The sequence below is a fragment of the Rhinoderma darwinii genome, chromosome 2, assembly GCF_050947455.1.
Source record: "Rhinoderma darwinii isolate aRhiDar2 chromosome 2, aRhiDar2.hap1, whole genome shotgun sequence".
Taxonomy (NCBI): Eukaryota; Metazoa; Chordata; class Amphibia; order Anura; family Rhinodermatidae; genus Rhinoderma; species Rhinoderma darwinii.
Genome location: NC_134688.1, coordinates 452,417,461 through 452,434,477, shown reverse-complemented (window position 1 = coordinate 452,434,477; position 17,017 = coordinate 452,417,461). Strand labels below are relative to the sequence as shown.

At 44.3% G+C, this 17,017-nt stretch overlaps 1 long non-coding RNA gene across 1 annotated transcript in view; it reads right to left on the bottom strand.

Annotated features, from left to right (window-relative positions):
* The window catches only part of LOC142741568 (uncharacterized), a 459,428-nt gene that overhangs the window by 336,441 nt on the left and 105,970 nt on the right, over positions 1–17,017 (bottom strand). The window lies entirely within an intron of this gene.

Below are 17,017 nucleotides of genomic sequence, written 5' to 3'. Positions count from 1 at the left end.
TTCCCTTTGCGCCAGAACCTTCTTCACATTACCCCCCCTGATGCCACAGTGTATCCTGTCAATGCCTCTGACCGAAAAGGTTCTCGGATTACAATCGTGATATCTCTTGAAGTGCCGAGGTATGGTTTTCAATTGTGTTGGGTCATCAATCTCCCTAGCCCCTAGGATATCACGTACATGTTCTCTAGTACGGATTCGCAGTTCTCGAGAGGTCAGCCCGACATATATCTTTTGGCATCCACATGTAGCATAGTAGATCACCTGTGCCGTGCTACATGAGATATATTCCCGTATATCGAAGTGACGTGTTCCATCTGCTGAGGAAAAGTTGGTGGCCCGACAGATGTTAGCGCAAGCTCTACATTTACCACAGGGATAGCATCCTTTTCTGGGACCACGAGAGCCAAAGGGTGATATCTGACGGGGGACATAGTGGCTTTTTACCAGAAAGTCCTTCAGGTTTCTAGCTCTTCTCGCAGTCATAAGAGGTCTAGCAGATAGACTCTGGGCTATTTGTGGTTCAGACATGAGAATGGGCCAATGGTGCTCCAAAATACGTCGCATCTTGTTCCACTGCCCATTATAGGTAGAAATAAACCGTACCTCAGGTTGGTTGTCTTGTTGTTTTTTAGGTTTAAGGAGGTCATTGCGCAATGTCGTCTTTGCTCTCTTATAGCCCAACTTGATGGCCCTATTGCTGTATCCTCTCTCCCTGAATCTATTCCTCAGATCTACTGATTGGTGTTCAAAAAGGGCATCGGACGAGCAGATCCGCCTCATCCTGAGAAATTGCCCAACCGGGATGGCTTTAATTGTGGATGGAGTATGAGCCGATGAGGCATGCAGCAGCGAGTTAACCGATGTGGACTTACGATGTACATCTGTATGTAAAAAGCCTTGGTTGTCAGAAAATATCCGTATGTCCAGAAACTCAACTTGGTGACGATGGTATTTATATGTTAGCTTAATATTAAACAAATTTTGGTTAAGCTGCTGCATGAAACCCATCAGGTCAGACTCCGATCCCTGCCAAATAAAGAAAATGTCATCGATATATCGCAGCCACATCTGCACCTGGTCGGCGGCGCGGGCGCCGTCACCAAGGAAAACCTGTCTCTCCCAGAGTCCGAGAAACAGGTTCGCATAGGACGGCGCACACGCCGCCCCCATCGCAGTGCCCTGCCGCTGCAAATAGAAGCAGTCCTTGAATACAAAAAGGTTGTGGCTTAAAATAAATTGTAACAATTCAAGAATGAAATCACATAGTTGGCCATCCCGGTTGCTGGTCCCCAGGAAGAAGCGGACCACCTCCAACCCATCCTCATGTCTAATGCACGTATAGAGTGACTCAATGTCCGCAGTCACAAGATACATATCAGGTTCCACTTGGATACCACCAACCCTACCAAGGACGTCCGTCGTGTCCCTGACATAGGAAGGTAAATCGTATACCATAGGTTTCAAGTAGTGATCAATGAATTTACATACCGAATAACATAATCCGTCTATCCCGGACACGATCGGACGTCCCGGGGGGTCAATGGGATCCTTGTGGACTTTTGGTAAAAGATATAGGGTCGGGATCCTAGGAGAATCAGTAATTAGCCCATCATGTACTTTTTTGGGGATAATGCCTGAATCCAAAGCCCTGTCCACAATGACTTCCTTTTCATATTTAGCCATTGGCCAGACCACGACATTTCCCCCCTTGTCCGCGGCCTTAAACACTACATCATCCAAAGCCTGAAGCTCTTTCAATGCCTTTCTTTGGATGTTGGTTAGGTTATCTCCGTTGTTTCTAGTGGATAGCTTTCTAAAGTCTTCGGTGACCATTTTTGTGAATATTTCTACCTGTGGACATAGGGACAAGGGAGGAAACCTGGTGGATCTGGGCACAACAGCAGATGGGAACGTACCTTGAGTCTCAGATGTTTGTTCCAATAGAAGGTCTTCTAATGCTCGTAAGGCATCCCTTTCAACTTGACTATCAAATTCCACACCTCCCCTATTATGTAATTTTTTCAGCACCACCTTTCTAGAAAAAAGGTGTAAGTCCTTTAGGGCTGTGAAAAAATTAAAAGAATTTGTAGGTGAAAAGGTTAACCCCTTTCCTAACACATCGCACTGGGCATCAGAAAGGGTATGTGAAGACAGGTTTATTACCTCCAAGTTGTTTCTGGATTTTTTATCACGTTGGTGGTTAAATGTGTTCTTCCGTTTGGCTTGTCGGTCAAACTGCCATCGTGGTCCTTGTGAACTTTGGATGTTCTCAGATTCTACCATGTGTCTGGCTACTCTCAGTCTCGGGGGTTCCTCATTAGACGTACGGGAAGAAGTAGATGATGATCTCGAGTGTGAGACAAAGCTCATGTTTCTCGATCTCCCTCTCTCCCTATGCCACCTATAGACTCTATGTTGCTGGTAGTCCTGGACATCCCTTTGGAATTTCCCAGCTTTTACCGTACAAATCTCTTTCTCCCACTTAATGAAGTCTTTGTCCAGATCATCAGATATTTTGTCCAGTGCACCACTCGACAATTCTGATCTGAGTATGGCCTGAATACCCTCTATTTCTTTTTCAATTTGTACCAAATTGCTTTGGTTCGAAAGAACCAATAATTCCATGTATCCCCTAGAGCATCTATCGGAAAGCTCCTCCCACAGCATTATTTATAGTGAGCGGTTCATGGGATCAATTGACATGAGGTCTGGATGCAGGGTTTTACACTCAGACTCTGGTGCCGTCGTGCGCATGCTCGCTGTGGCGGCTGTCGGCGGTGCCGTCCCCCTCTGCTTCCTTCGGCGCACTGCGCATGTCCGGAACTCCCGTTACGCGTCGGGAGCCCGGACGTGTGCTGCCGTGCTGGGAGCAGGATGTGGGGACTGCCTCGCTTCCGGCGGTCCCAGCGTGGATGCGCCGCTGTACGACATCACAGTCTGATTACTTAGGACACCATATAAGGGCTAACATGGAGCATACAGTAGTATACATCCCCCTGAGGAAGCACTACGTGGCGAAACGCGCGTCGGGGTTTATGCAGCGGAGCGGACATCACTCCTTTACACTCACCTGATTCTATCCATGGGTAAGTCTGTGACTCAGCAGCCTTGCTTTGAGCATACTATTGTTTGTTATGACATACACTACACCTTTGTTCCTTGATATACTTGTTACCTATGGAGACATTGTTCTCCCTTTCCTTTTCTTACAATTTAAGGATGGTGTACTATATTTATTGTTTTGATGACTGATAATTAGAGAACTGCTGAAATAGTCGTAGCGTTACTCTTGTATGACAGGTAGCAATAACATTTGATGCAGTCTCCGCTTTTCTATACTAGAGTCTCTTTATGTTATTTTAAATTATGTACAGTGTTTGTGTAATAAAGATTTATACTTTTATATATATATTGGTGTTAAAGGCTCTTTTCTGTCTCTTTGTGGTATATGTTAGTAAGTTAGTAGTATTTGGGCACTGTATGGCATAGTATTTGTAGTGCATTATATGTTAGTATGTTAGTAGTATTTGAGCACTGTATTGTATAGTTTTTGTAGTGAATTATATATTAGTATGTTAGTAGTATTTGGGCACTGTATAGCATAGTTTTTGTAGAGCATTATATGTTAGTATGTCGGTAGTATTTGGGCACTGTATGGCATAGTTCTTGTAGATCAGTATACGTTAGTAGTATTTGGGCACCGTATAGCATAGATTTTGTACAGCATTATATGTTGGTATGTAAGCAGTATTTGGGCACTTTATGGCATAGTTTCTGTAGCGCATTATGTTAGCATGTTTGTAGTATTTGGGCATTGTATAGCATAGTTTTTGCAAAGCATTAAATGTTAGTAGTATTTGGGTACTGTATAGCACAGTTTTTGTAGAGCATTATATGTTAGTATGTAAGCAGTATTTGGGCACTGCATGGCATAGTGTTTGTAGAACATTATATGTTAGTATGTCAGTAGTATTTGGGCACTGTATAGCATCGTTTTGTAGTGTATTATATGTTGGTATGTAAGTAGTATTTTGGCACCGTATGGCATCGTTTTTGTAGTGAATTATATGTTAGTATGTAAGTAGTATTTGGGCACTGTATGGCATAGTTTTTGTAGAGCATTAAATGTTAGTATGTTAGTAGCATTTGGGCACTGTATGGCATAGTGTTTGTAGAGCATTATATGTTAGTATTTTAGTAGTATTTGGGCACTGTATAGCATCGTTTTGTAGAGCATTATATGTTAGTATGTAAGTAGTATTTGGGCACTATATAGCATTGTTTTGTAGAGCATTATATGTTAGTATGTTAGTAGTATTTGGGCACTGTATGGCACCGTTTTTGTAGTGCATTATATGTTAGTATGTAAGTAGTATTTGGGCACTGTGTGGCATAGTGTTTGTAGAGCATTATATGTTAGTATGTTAGTAGTATTTGGGCACTGTATGGCATAGTTTTTGTAGAGCATTAAATGTTAGTAGTATTTGGGCACTGTATGGCACAGTTTTTGTAGTGCATTATATGTTAGTATATAACTAGTATTTGGGCACTGTATAACATAGTTTTTGTAGAGCATTATATGTTAGTATGTCAGTAGTATTTGTAGATCATTATATGTTAGTAGTATTTGGGCACTGTATAGCATAGTTTTTGTACAGCATTATATGTTGGTATTTAAGTAGTATTTGGGCACCGTATGGCATACTTTTTGTAGTGCATTATATGTTAGTATGTAAGTAGTATTTGGGCACTGTATGGCATAGTTTTTGTAGAGCATTATATGTTAGTATGTCGGTAGTATTTGGGCACTGCATAGCATAGTTTTTGTAGATCATTATATGTTAGTAGTATTTGGGCACTGTATAGCATAGTTTTAGTACAGCATTATATGTTGGTATTTAAGTAGTATTTGGGCACTGTATGGCATAGTTTTTGTAGCGCATTATGTTAGCATATTTGTAGTATTTGGGCATTGTATAGCATAGTTTTTGCAAAGCATTAAATGTTAGTAGTATTTGGGTACTGTATAGCACAGTTTTTGTAGAGCATTATATGTTAGTATGTAAGCAGTATTTGGGCACTGTATGGCATAGTGTTTGTAGAGCATTATATGTTAGTAGTATTTGGGCACTGTATGGCATCGTTTTGTAGTGCATTATATGTTGGTATGTAAGTGTATTTGGGCACCGTATGGCATAGTTTTTGTAGTGCATTATATGTTAGTATATATGTAGTATTTGGGCACTGTATGGCATAGTGTTTGTAGAGCATTATATGTTAGTATGTAAGTAGTATTTGGGCACTGTATAGCATAGTTTTTGTAGCGCATTATATGTTAGTATGTAAGCAGTATTTGGGCACTATATAGCATCGTTTTATAGAGCATCATATGTTAGTATGTTAGTAGTATTTGGGCACTGTATGGCATAGTTTTTGTAGTGCATTATATGTTGGTATGTAAGTAGTAGTTGGGCACTGTATGGGATAGTTTTTGTAGTGCATTATATGTTAGTATATAACTAGTATTTGGGCACTGTATGGCATAGTTTTTGTAGAGCATTATATGTTAGTATGTTAGTAGTATTTGGGTACTGTATGGCGTAGTGTTTGTAGAGCATTATATGTTAGTATGTTAGTAGTATTTGGGCACTGTTTGGCATAGTTTTTGTAGGGTATTCACTTAACCCTTAACTCCCTATACACATAGCCTCAAACGTAGTAGCCTAAAACCCCAAACCACCTATACATTTTTTGAAAACCTGTGAAAACTGAAACTTGGACAAAGACAGGCCATCTGCATGAACCAACAAAGATACTGGCCCCTCCGGCCTCACTGCAACAAACTCCCGAAAACAGTGAACCGGGCACACCTTTGATCCCGGTAATTCATACAATCTCACCACAAAACCTCTCCCCTCTTGATCCATCTTTGATCGACGAAGCAAACAAGATAAGCAGGAGCCATCCAATTCCACGTCCGCGTACAATAAGCACCCAGCCACATGCTTACTGGCCGACACCAACTCCGATATCCTGAAAGCCCCAAAGAGAGCTAAAGAAAAGGCCAGCGTAAATAAACGTGCCTCAAACCCTGACACACAAACAGCCTTCAATAGCTCACAAATAGCTTCCAAGATCTCAAATGACACCGGCTTCCTATGATCCCTAACTGCGGAACCCCTCCGGAAACCCTTCATTGCCTGACGGACCAGGAAGGACTTAGTCACCTCCTCTTCACCTCTGATCTTAAACCAAAATGCCAATGCCGACAAACGCTGAGCGACCACTCCTGCAGACGCCCCTTCACTGTACGCATTGCCAATATAATATAGCAAACACGCCGGACGATCCGAAATATCCGCCTGTACATCCGCCAACAAAGCCTCCCATACTCGCCATATCGCACCATACCTCTTCCACGTAACCGCACTAACTGACTTCCCCACTAGCGACATCGCCATCTTCACACCACCTTCCTGGGCAAACCAGGCCATGAGTCTCCGCCCCTGGCACCAGCAGACGAAAGCTGTCCCACTGTTGACGAGAAAGGGAATCAGCCACAGAATTAAGCACCCCAGGAACCTGAACAGCTACAAAATGCGCATTTAAAAACAATCCTTTCAAAACGAAATGTCGCAATAGTCGCACTACTGGCAGAGAATTTGCCGTCTGTGCATTAACAGCCTGAACCACACCCAGGTTGTCACATACCAAACTTACAATGCCCCTCGTTGTACTGCCAGCAACATCCTTTTCCTGAGGAAGTTGACCGACCCGTTGCTGACCCCTGCCCGCCGGCCGCATCCCGAAAGGGCTGATGCCCCTGTTTAGGAGCAGACAACAAGTGCATCCACAGACTAATGTCCTTGTGATCCCATCGCAACGACGGGCGCACCGACTTCCGCTGACGAAACTGCTCGTCATACCGCAACCAAGCATTACCGCCGTATACCCGGTACACCTCTCCCACTGAATCCTTGTAACAAAACAGCGCCGAACAATTCTCTGGCGCCTTTTCACCCACCACACTAGCCAAAATAGCAAAGGCCTGCAGCCAATTCGCAAACGTCCGAGGAATCAAGCGATAACGACGCTGCTCCTCTTCCTCCTTCTTACTCTCATCCGGGTTTCCACCGCTCCAGTTAACATTTTTCTAAAGGCAATAAAGCAAAAATCTCCACATCCTTCCAGATCTTTTCCCTAATCTCAACCTTCAAATGCGCCCCAAGCGTGCCCTCTAAACACACATACACGTCACCCTTAGCAGCATCAGCCAAACGCACGTCCTCCACCACTTTTTTAGAAGTACTAGCCACCGCATCAACCGCTTTTTCCACCTCCACTACAACACCCGCAACTGGCGCCACCTCGCTGGCAACCGCAATTCCGGCCGCAGCCGCACTAACACCCGTCTCACTAGCAGCGCCCCACACCATCGCTGGAGACTGCTCTACACCCCCCAAACTTCTAGTAAAATATTCCTGCATACCCCTGAAAAACCATTGCATTTGAGACACAGAAAACCACCACCCCACATCCCCCCCCCCACACATCCCCGGCAACACAACAGTGATAGACTCCCCCGGCCGTCCCTGAGGTGACCTCCCAGTGGCCGTATCCACCGATCCAGACGAGCACGGTATCGATCCAGACGTTCCTGGGGATCAGTGCTCCTGCTCCCCGTAGCTCCCCGATATTCCAGCCGATGGTGCCCGAGGCCCAGCAGAGAGCGGCCCGTCCAAAGTCCTGCCACCTGCTTCTGGCGTGGCATATATGGAAAGACAGCCTTGGCTGCCCAGTCCTTCTGCAGGGCTGTCATATGCCTCCATAGCACCCCTCTCAGCAGAAGCAGCTGACCGCTGCCCCCTCCCGTCCGGAAGGGGCCCGGCGTCACCCACAGACCAAGACCAGGTACTTCCGGTCGCCGCCATCGCACGCCTCCCTGCTCCAGCAGGAGGCAATCTCATTCCCCAGTAGGAGCCCGCCCGCCTCTTCCTGCAGGTCGGGCCTGGCATCCACGCATCTTTCAGCCGAGCTCCTCCGGCACACGGAACCTCGGCGCTGGAGAGAGCTGTCACATCCGGTCCCGCCCTCACTTCCGGCGTTGTCGTTTTAGACAGGAGGAGGGATGATGGCCGCGGCCCCCCCTCCTGTCACATCCAGTCCCGCCCGTCTGCCGGGATTCCTCCCTGACCTCCGCGGCCCAGCGCCTGGCGATAGCTCAGGACCTGGAGGAGGAGGGTCTCTGGAGGGGCTCCCATGGCGCCGACAGGACTGAGGCGTTACCTCAGGTGAAGGCCTCTCCGGAGGCCTGGAACGCCTGCTGCTGCGTCCCTCCACGCTCTCCACTCCAGCCGCTGGATCCGGAGGAAGAGCTCCAGCGAACAGCTGCTCCAGCCATCCAGAACCGTGCTGCATCGCTGCATCCCTGATCCTGGCCATCATGGACTCCATTGCCCATCCATGAGAAGGTAAGTGCAAAACCGTTTTTTTTTTTGTTTTTTTTAAAACAGTATCACAAACAACTCTTTTCTCCTGTTGTCCAGCGGGAAAGAGGGCTGCCTCTTCCCCGCATGAACCTATATACACTTTACTCCACCCACCAACATATAGACACATGTTCACCAGCCCCCCTTCACTTAACCCTTAACTCCCTATACACATAGCCTCAAACGTAGTAGCCTAAAACCCCAAACTACCTTGTCTTGCGCAACTTCCATTACGGCTGTTTAAGATTACTGTCTGCTCTGGCCCTGTATATAAGACTAACATGTGGTAGGCTTAGATACAGGGTCCAACAGACAGTATCACACATGGGCCCTGAAACCACCTGTGGTATGTTCACACGCAGTGTTTTCAGACGTAATTCGGGCGTTTTATGCCTCGAACTACACCTGAAAAAACGGCTCCATTATGCCTACAAACATCTGCCCATTGCTTGCAATGGGTTTTACGGTGTTCTGTTCCCACGAGGTGTAATTTTACGCGTCACTGTCAAAATACGGTGCATAAAAGGATGCCCGCGAAAAAGAAGTGCATGTTACTTCTTGGGACGTTTTTGGAGCCGCTTTTCATTGACTCCATTGAAAAACAGCTCCAATAAAGTCCGTAAAAAACGCTGCGAAAAACGCGAGTTGCTACAAAAACGTCTCACAATCAGGAGCTGTTTTCGCCTCCGTATTTTCAGATGTTTTTGGTCACTGCGTGTGAACATACCCTTAGGCTGGGAAAGTCCAAAAACAATGGCCCTTCCAACCCTGGTAATGCTAGCCTGCTGCTGCTATCTTGTATCTGGCTGTTTATCAAAAATTAGGGGGAACACCATGTCATTTTTTTTTTTCAAATGGAATAAACGTTGTGCAGTCCACCCCCATTTTTCATAACCAGCCAGATACAACACAGCCTAATAATACCAGCCTGCGGCCGCCCCAGTGCCCGACCATCACTACAGATGGTTGGGTACTGGATCGTACCCAGCTCTTTCCAGTACCCTGGGGTAATAATGGGGGTCAGTGTTAGCCTTTGCACCGGCTAAAATTAAGCCACGTTTTAGTACTAGACATTGTCAATCAGCCAGCGGACATAACTAAGGCGGTAGTAATAAAGTTTAAAAAAATACAAGGACATAAAAACATTTTTTTATTGAACTAAAAAAAAAACACACATCCCTCTTTATCCATTTTATTGAGAATAAAAAAAGCCGTAATCGAAGAAGTCCTCCAATCTGACGAAGTCCAGCAACCGAACCTGTAAAAAAACACAAATACACCCAAAACATTAGTAACACATACAAAAGCAAAGCAATTCTTATACTTACCTTTCCTGGGTTCACGGCTGGAGCCGCAATGTCAGCGAGCTGGGCCCCATATCTAATCCTATCATGTGTGACACTGTCTGCTGAGACAATGTATCTAATCCTGTCATGTGTGATACTGTCTGCTGAGCCAAAGTATCTAATCCTATGCATAGCTATAGGGTCGTAGTGCTATAGATATGCTGTCTCATATATACACACACACATACATACACGCACACACATTTTTTTGGGACGGTGAACATATGTTAGTACAAGGATACTTAGGCCACATGCACACGACCGTGCCCGCAATCAAGGCCCGCCGACTGCCACCCGCATTTCCGGGCCGTGCACCCATACAAAGCATGGGAGCACGGCCCGCAAAATGCAAAAGAACAGACATGTTCCATAATTTTTGGAACATTTCTACGGCACGGACACCCACCCATAGCGCTACGGAAAGGTGTCTGCGTTCAATGAAAGTGAATGGGTCCATTTTTGCGGACCGCAATTGCGCTCCGCAAAAACTGAGGTTTTTTACGGTCGTGTGCATGGGGCCTTGCTGCTGGGTCCCTGTATCTAAGTCTATCATGTGTGATACTGACTGCTGGGGCACTGTATCCAAGTCTATCATGTGTGATACTGTCTGCTGAGCCATGTATCAAAGCCTATAATGTATGATACTGTCTGCTGAGACAAGGTGGGTATGTGGGACTACCTACAGGGGACTGCATGGCACTGTCTACAAGGGGGATGTATGGCAGGTGGACTGTGTGTGGAACCATACAGGGGGGTTGTGACACTATATACAGGGGGCATTGTGTGGGGCTCTCTACAGGTGTCTTTGATTAGATCCCCAAGACATAACTTTTCTTGGGGCCCCAGAAATGCCAAATTTGCCCCTGAGGGTTAGTACAAGGATACTTACAGCTGGGGCCCTGTATCTAAGACTACATTCACACACGTGTGACAGATTTACGTGTGTGAAAAATGCATGTAAATCTGGTCATGTGCGTTGCATTTTGTATCAGTGTGCTTTGTGTGAGGCGTGTGATTTTCACGCACCTGCAAGCACTTTTTTTTTTCAGTGTAATTGATGAGTGAAACACGGACAGCACATGGATGTGCGTCCGTGTGCTGTCTGTGGTTTTCACGCACACATTGACTTCAATGGGCGGCTAGGTGCGTGAAATACACCAATAAAGGACATGCAGAATTTCACGCAACGGACACTCGCTGTGTGAAAACTCATGCAAGTGTGAATAGCCCCAATAAAATATATGTCTCGGGGCTTGTGCCCCTAATCTTTTAAGACCCTAGCAACGCCCCTGGTGATAGCGTGCTGATACAGGCATGGGCTCCTCAGTCACCTCATTAACCTAATAGAGATGATTTGGGACAAGTTGGACTGAAATGTTAAGGTAATGCGGCAAACAACTGCTGAAGAATTCCTTTGAGACTCTTGTACAATCTTACCTGGTGACTACCTTAAAAAGAACCTGTCGCGTCCCCTAACATGTACAATGATCTGGTAACTTACCGGCCGTTGCAGCGCTCATTGCAACGCTGGTTTACTTTTCCTGCTAGCCACCCACATTCCCCTGTATTCTACCCCATTATTTTCGGTGCCCTGTGAGAGTAGACTGTCAATTTGGCAGTCCCCAGCACTCAGTGTCTATGACTGAGATTAATACCGAGCACTGGCGACCACCCACTTGACAGTCTACTCTTACAAGGCACTGAAACTGACGGGGCGATTGCAGGGGAACGCAGATGGCAAGCAGCAAAGAAAACAAGTGGCTAATAAGCTATTCAGCCTGCTTTATATGTTAAAGGACATGACAGGTCTTTAAGAAGTTGGTTGAAAGAAGGCCAAGAGTTTTGTAAAGCTGTTATCATTCCATGCGTTATTGCATCGTTTAAATAAGAAGGTCTGTACAAACTTTTGAGTGATACCAGGGTCGGCCCTCAGTTGTATGCAACCTGGGAGGTCGCACAGGGGGCATCAGATGAACTTGCTGAAGGGTGCGCCACTGATGGCTCGGCATCTGAAACTTGTGACCATTACGTAGGCTAATATTAAGTGCATAGAGGTATTAATTTTACTTTGTGTATCACTGTTATTAGATTACTTTATATATGGAGCTGTAACTTGGTCAGTGTATGATAATATTACTTGAGTACTCTATGGCGGCATGTACTTTGTGTGGCACTTTGGCACTGTACAGTATATTATTTTTGCAGTTTATGACGGTGGTGGTACTGTATAGCATTGTTATTTAGACAACTGTATGGTAGATGATTGTGTTATTTGGCCAATGAAAGGTGCTGTTATTTGGGCATCATCTTGTATTAGGCACTATATGGTAGAGGTATTTGTACACTGTATGAAAGTACATTATATGGAGGAAGAAGCCAACAAAAGGTACCGCAAGGGACAGCATGCAATGTAAAGCTGGCTGACTAGTACTATACAATACACATAAAACTGGCAACAGCGTCAATGTATCATCCACCATTTAGTTTATCATTTCAGCACAATATCCATGTTATTATGATAATAGCGTTATGCTCAGAGGACTGCAGGTCCAGCCAACCCCATATAAAACATGATTCATTCAAGAACCTAATAGAATACTGACACCATTTCCATTGTACATTAATAAAACAAGGTAACTATCTGACCACAATTCCTACAAGTGCCAGGGGATGTATAACTGCACCAACCGAGCTTGTTTAGAACATAAATCTATGATAACGGAGAGTTCTTTACAGCCACGATAATAAGCAGAGTGCTGCCAAGCTGTATGTTATAAGACACAAAGGGTCAGTTAACAAAGTGCAAAGAGAAATGTAGTTCACACATTTTGGCAGTCGGCCTCTCTTATATCAGTTTATACAGATGACGCCCAGTGGATATGGTGTTTTATGGCAGTCTGGTCTGCTGCTCCATAGTATGAATACAGACGAATATGTAAGCGGCAGCCTGAATATTGCTGATACCCACTGCATCCCTGTTCTAGTATCAGATCAGTCACTCATGAAGGCCCCCTGCACACGGACGTATCCAGGGGGCCTAGCTAAAGGTTCATGGGCCCCGATGCAAAGGTTCTTCTTGGCCCCCTCCCCCAAACTTCTCATCGCCGACAGTCCGCAGCTTTCAGCTGCATCGCTGGGTCTCCTAAGTGACCCAACGATGCAGCACTAGCAGCCAGGGGCATCATTAAGGTCTTGAAACGTCAGGGGAAAGAGCCCCAATACATGTGTCCCCGCAATAAAAATAAATGTGTGTGTGTATGTATATGTGTATATAGGCGACAGCATATCTATGGCGCTATGACCCTATAGCTATGGATAGGATTAGATACAGTAGTTTAGCAGACTTTATCAGATATGATTGGATTAGATACAGTGGCTCAGCAGACCTACAAAGACATAGAAAAATATTTTATTGAAATAAAAAAAAAACACACAACCCACATTAACCATTTTATTGAGAATAAAAATAAGCCATCATCGAAGTAGTCCTCGAATCCGACGTAGTCCAATGACCGAACCTGTAAAAAAACACAAACAAAAAAACTTTAGTAAGGGCCTGTTCACCTCACTGCTGTCCTTCCATTGAGGGGTTTCCGTCAGGTAGCCCCTCAAAGGAAAAGCAAACTGAAACCCAAGCTTCTGTTTCCCTCAACATTGATACCCGACATAAGCCTCCGACGGAACCCCTCAATGGAAGGGCAGCAGTGATGTGCCCATGTGCATGTGTGATACTGTTTGTTGGACCATGTATCTAAGCCTACCACAAGGTAGGCTTAGATACAGGGTCCAGGAGACAGTAATCTTATACAGTATAAGATTACTGTCGGCTAGGGTCCTGTATCTAAGCCTACCACATGGTTGGCTTAAAGGGGTTGTCCAGTCCCTATACATTGATGGTCTATCCTCAGGATAGCCCAGCAATAGCTGATTGGTCGGGGTCCGACTCCCAGGACCCCCGCCAATCAGCTGTTTTGAAGAGGGTGCAGCGCTCGTACAAGCGCTGCTTCCCCTTCATTTCCCTTACTTGGTCACACTGTGAATCGCTGACACGTCGTTGTCGGTGATTCAAAGTGTGAGAAAGTGAATGGAATGAAGGGGAAGTAGCGCTCGTATGAGTGCTGCACCCCCTTCAAAACAGCTGATTGGCGGGGGTCCCAGGAGTCAGACCCGACTTATAAGCTACAGCAGACAGTGGTATTAAACTTACCCTCCTCTTCAGCCGCAGCGGAGGTCCTGACTCCATCCAGGTTCGGGATGTTGTGCATAGCGTTGTGACATCATGCTCTGCACACAGAGCTGTGATGTCAGGACCTCCGCTGCGCTCCGCAATGAGGAATGTAAGAACAGTCACTTACTATAGTAACGGGGGCCCATGTAGTTGATTACATAGGCCCCAGTTACTGTAGTAACTTTTCATTTATGTGGTGCGGGGGGTCGCAATTGTAACCGTTGTGACCCCTATTGTTATGCCACTGCTGGTACGTGATTACAGCTACGGCCGGCTGCGAACAGCCGCGGGCCGTGATTTCATTATAAAGTATGGGAGCACGGTTCGTAAAGTAAAAAAATAGGACATGTCCCATTTTTTGCGGATGCTTTCTACGGCCCCGACGCCTTTCTGTAAATATACTGGAATGTGTCCATGGGCAATAGAAATGAATGGGTCCGTATTTTGATCCGCATTTACGGTACGTAATTGTGGATCAAAATTACGTCCGTGTGCTTGGGGCCTAAGAAAGCAATGCCCGTTCTCTTAAAGGGTATGTCTGCTTTTGCAACATTTTGTTTGTTTTGATTTGATTGAAATAAAAGAAATGAAGCAACTTTGCGAAATATCCTACCATTTTGTGTAAACAACTCCTATATGTCGGCATGGTTATGGACCATAAACAAACTGTATTGTAGTTTGATCCTGCCGTCATGTGAAACGCTCTTCCATCTGCTCAATCTACTACTGTCTAGCAACAAGAGAGTACAGAGGGAGTAAAATAACATGACTACAGACTACATAAAGGGTTTGTTTGTAGCAAGTTTGTAACCATGGAGACACATAGGGTTGCTTAGAAGCTGTATACACAAAACAGTATTATTATTGTTTTTATTCAACGCAATTTGCTAATTTATTTTAGACACTTTTAATAATAATACACTGTTTTACACATATCTTTTAACCAGTGTTTACTATATATATACCTTATTAATGGGGTAATCGAGTTTAGTAAACCCATTTTCACATAGCTTTTTAGGACATTTTGAGTGGAGAGTGGTTACAAACAATGTCTCGCGCTCTAGAGGACCTATCCTATTCTGCATTGCACAGGCAACCCATTAATTTGAATGGGCACTGTGTAATGCTTAATTTCCCCTGTGGTGGCACTGCAGGGTAATTAAACACTTACTGACACATTTTACCATAGATTATAGCTGATTGCTGGTGATCCGAGCAGGAGGACACTTTGTGATCAGCTTATTGTTGAAGAACCTGTACAGCAAGTAAGGTTTGTCCAAAGCGGAGTAGCCATTTAATCCCATTCTCAAACTGCTGGTCTCTAGGCAACAATGTTGTATCATCATGAACATTATAAAAAAAAAGAGGACCAGAAGGGAACGATAAGATAAGTATATTACAAGGTTTTTTGTTATTTTTATGTTTTATATAAATAGAACCTCATTTATTAACCCCTTCCATTTGGTGCGGTTTTTCAGAAGGAATTTCCTGCGGCGACCAGGGTGGATACGCTGTGTACTTTTACGCAGCATATCCGTCCTGTGTGAACATAGCCTATGCTTTTCTAGTACTTGGATATTCTCACTGATTTGTTTCTTTGTAAACATTTTCTCTTTTCCTGATGAATAATTGTATGTTTTCTCTGTGTTAATAATAATTATATGTTTTCACAGCATGAGTATTAATTATGGTGTTTCCTGGGGAGAAGTAACAGTTAGACATTTTTTATAGTTGGTATATTTTATAGCTTATCAGGTAGTCAAGAGGAAATAAATCCTGTTGTAGAATTTGTTTCATCGCTATAATTACAGCAATTCTCTGAGAATGTAAAAATATTGATCAAATTACAAGGCGGCTGCAGCCTTCACCCGTCCTAATATGATTTCTACTAGAGATACATCCTGGAGTCCTGGTGTTAAAGCATGGTAGGTTAAATTTCCCTGTCTATGGCCGAGCATATGTAACTAAATTTTCCACCCCTTGCAGTCTGCATGGCCCACAAAATCAGGAACCTTCTTTAACCGGTCTCCTTATGACAGCAAATGTAAAGTGTAGACGTTTGGAAAATGTTTTTTTTACTAGTTTTCACATTGTATTGTTACAAGGAAACCATCAACAAGTTGCTGTGGACATACACTATATGGATAAAGTATTAGGACACACCTCTTAATCATTGTATTCAGGTGTTTCATTCAGTCCCATTTCCACAGATGTATAAAATCCAGCACTTCGCCATGCAGTCGCCTTTACAAACATTTGTGAAAGAATGGGTCGTTCTAAAGAACACATTGAAATCCAGCGTGGTCCTGTAATAGGATGCCACTGTTGCAACAAGTCATTTTGTGAAATTTCTTCCCTCCTAGATGTTCCATGACTGAGGAATGATAGAGTTCAATCCTAGTGATCATTCTACTTACCCTAATGAGGCCAACCACCCAATCCCGTCCTTGTACAACCATATCTCTCTAAATAAAGACAGACTCATGATTGGATAAAATTGGCAACAGCAGCCAGATTATTAACAAACAAAAACAACAAATAGATACACTACCGTTCAAAAGTTTGGGGTAACCCAGACAATTTTGTGTTTTCCATGAAAACTCACACTTATATTTATCAAATGAGTTGCAAAATGATTGGAAAATATAGTCAAGACATTGACAAGCTTAGAAATAATGATTTTTATTTGAAATAATAATTTTCTCCTTCAAATTTTGCTTTCGTCAAAGAATGCTCCATTTGCAGCAATTACAGCATTGCAGACCTTTGGCATTCTAGCTGTTAATTTGCTGAGGTAATCGGGAGAAATTTCACCCCATGCTTCCAGAAGCCCCTCCCACAAGTTGGATTGGCTTGATGGGCACTTCTTGCGTACCATACGGTTAAGCTGCTCCCACAACAGCTCTATGGGGTTGAGATCTGGTGACTGCGCTGGCCACTCCATTACAAATAGA